The sequence below is a fragment of the Myotis davidii genome, unplaced genomic scaffold, assembly GCF_000327345.1.
Source record: "Myotis davidii unplaced genomic scaffold, ASM32734v1 scaffold199, whole genome shotgun sequence".
In the NCBI taxonomy this organism is placed as follows: Eukaryota; Metazoa; Chordata; class Mammalia; order Chiroptera; family Vespertilionidae; genus Myotis; species Myotis davidii.
Window position 1 is genome coordinate 4,256,548 of NW_006290680.1, and position 3,216 is coordinate 4,259,763.

Sequence of the window (3,216 nt, forward strand, 5' to 3'; positions counted from 1 at the left end):
CTCATCCTGAATAACGTCCTTTGGGCCTTTTTAACTGTTAGAGTTTCATATGGAATTTTGTTCTGAACCAGGGTTTGCTGTGTTGAGAGGGGGGCTGTGGGACGGTGAGGAGCATAAACAGGGCTCCCCTCCTCCCACCTGGGACCTGAGGCCCAAGCTGATGACTGGCCAGTGACTCACTCCCTTCTCAACATTTCCTCCCATGACTGGGAGCCCCACGGGGGCGGCCCCTGAGCAGGGTCCCCGAACCAGCGCCCCCCCAACACACATAGGGACTGGGAACAATTAACTCCCTCCTCAGCCCAGACCAGATGTTCACGTGGGTCTTGGTTTTGCTGACCACATGTGACTCAGGACTCCCTCAGAGCTGGAAGGGTCCCAAGAGGCCACAGGGGGCAACCCCGTCATGTCACAGTGGGGGCACTGAGCCCAGAGAGGTGAGGTGACTTGCCTAAGGTCACTCAGGGGTAGAGGGGAAAAGGAAGCTGGCATACGAATGCCTGACCCGCAGCTTTTCTGCATCTCCAGAGAGTCCCTGGATGTCCCAAGGCCGCTATCCCTCTCCCACCCCCAACTAACACAGCCAGGGCTCTGCAGCCTCATCTCACCCCACCTCCCACCTGGCTCCCCAAGCAGCTCCTGCTCTCCTGCTTCTTCAGTCTTTCTCCTCTCTGTGCCTCTGTTTTGGGCTGTGTGTGTGTGTGTGTGTGTGTGTGTGTGTGTGTGTGAGATAAGGTTACTGGGTTATTATAACAAATGTATGTACCTTTGAACAGCAAAGTAACATTTAGATGCCTACGTCTTAATTGCCTTCTGTTTTAATTGCCTTCTCACCTGGACGACTCCTACTCTTGCTTCAAGGCTCAACTCAGACGTCACCTCCTCCAGTAAGACTTCCAAAGCCACCTCTCCCACCCCCCAGGCTGGGTTCGGTCTTCTGTCATCACCATCAGTGCTAGGTACTTGCCGCTGACTGTGAAGTAATCAGCTCTGCCTTTCTCTATCTTTCCCTCTCGTCTGTGAGCTCACTGTGGGAAGAATCCTTATTTTTGATTCTTCATTTAATAGTAGGGCATGGCCCACTGCATTCCGTGTTTGTTGAATGAATGCATGGATGTATGGATATATGGATGGAATGGGTGGGTGGGTGGATAGGTAGACCAATAGATGAATCAATGAATGGACAAACACAGGATCAATTGTGGATTGATAGACCAATGAATGGATGGATTAGATAGACAATGGCATCTGTAGGAACTCAGATAATGACCGGATATCCTGACCGACAGAGGGGCTCTTGGCTGGGGAGCCAGTAACCTAAGCTGTCAGTCGCCTCCTCCATCTCTGCTCAGGTGCCTGGTCCCTCTTGACTAACCGATTGCAACTCAATGGTGTCTCTTGAACTCTGGTAATTAGTCAGACATCAGAGAGTCTGTAGGAGCCCCCTCTGCCTTGACTTTCGGGAGCTCTGCGTTGCTGGGGGCCCTCCCTCTGTGCTTCCCTCTGGGTCAGAGCTGCCACTCCAGAAATGCCTCCAGGCACAGAAGCAGAGATTCCAAAGCCAAGAGGCCTTAGAAAACATGGCAGTCATCCCTCTCCCATTTTATAGATGAGGAAACTGAGGCCAAGCAGGGCCATGGAACTTGCCTAAGAATGTACAGCACAATATACATGTCATGTATATTGTCACTCCTGCAGCTCCATGCCTCCTGCTTGTGTAGCAGTGTATGGTGAACACTTGAAAGAGAATGTGTATATGTGTCTGTATTTTTAAATATATATAAAACTGTTGTTTTCACTCCATGTCACTAAGTGATATTTCATATGTATTGTTATACTGATAATAATGGGCCTTGTAAGTCTTTTGACCATTCAAAATAATAAATGTGTACTACTGGAAAAAAAAAAAAGAATGTATAGCAATAAATCTGGGATTAGACCTTGGGTCCCCCAACTCATTCATTCATTCATTCATTCATGTGACAAATAAGTATCTGGCACCTAACAAATGCCAGGTTCAGTGCCTTTTTCCTGGCACATCAGGTCTGTAAATAATCCCTCATGCCAATTTCGAAGCCTTTTCCATGTCCCATTATGAGTTCCTCCAACTCCCCAGGAGACTTATCTATGCCTCACCAGCTGCACCCAGAAATTAAGAACAAATTCATTGCCAGGAACTTCCAGCTCACACTGGTATGTGCAGCCGTGTGCAGAGTTGATCACATGCGTGTGCTGAGAGCTCTACATTTCACTCTCCCTCAGTGGGGTCCATGCTGGTCCCTGCACACGGAACCTTGCCAGTTCAGACTGAAGCCAAGCGTTAACCCATTTCAGCCCCACAGGAGTCCTGGGGTGAAAGGGGGAGCTCATCACGGCGTCTGGGACCACAGGGCCAGGAGCAGAGCTCTGAGCTCCTGCCCAGACTGGGGAATGTGTGGAAGAGGCCATAGAGGGGTGCCTGGGGGCTGGATATTTGCAGGCCAGATGAGCAGGCAGCAATCCACCCCCACCATCAGCCCCTCCTAATGTGGCCCAAGGCAGGGCAGAGCAGAGGCGGCCAGTCTTGGAGAGAGGGAGCCTCCTGTTCAGGGGCCAGCCATGGCCATTCGCTGGGCCCTTCCATGGCCCTTCCTGATGGGCATGACCTCGCTGAAGACGTGGAACAACTCAGGACTTATTGTAGGGGCCAACATAAGGTTCAGCTGCTCCTAGGAGAAAACCTTCTGAGAACAAAGCAATGAACCAAAGAGGAAAAGAAGAATGTGGAAGAGCAACAGAACCAAATGCTGTTTCTAGCGCAAAATGCATACGAGACAGCCTCCTCATATAATTGATCAGGACACAAGAGAAAGGATGGAATACAATAAAATACAGAGTAAAAAAGGAGAAGGACATGGACTTAACAGGGATTAAAAGTAATTTAAATCTATTGCAAACAGTTACATACTTATAAATTTGAAAACTTAAGGAAAATGGATAAATTTATAGAAAGTTATAAAATGACAAAAGATTGGCCAGGAAGAAATAGAGAATTTAACTAGGTCAATCAATGTTATTAAAACTGAAATGGTAGTCAAGCCCTCCCATCCCCCAAAATCAGACCCAGACGTTCTCATAGGTGAGTTCTGCTATATTTTTAAGAAACAGTTAATGCCTATCTTATACAAGCAGGTTAAAAAAATGCCACCCTGGCTTATTTTATGAGACAAGAGTCAT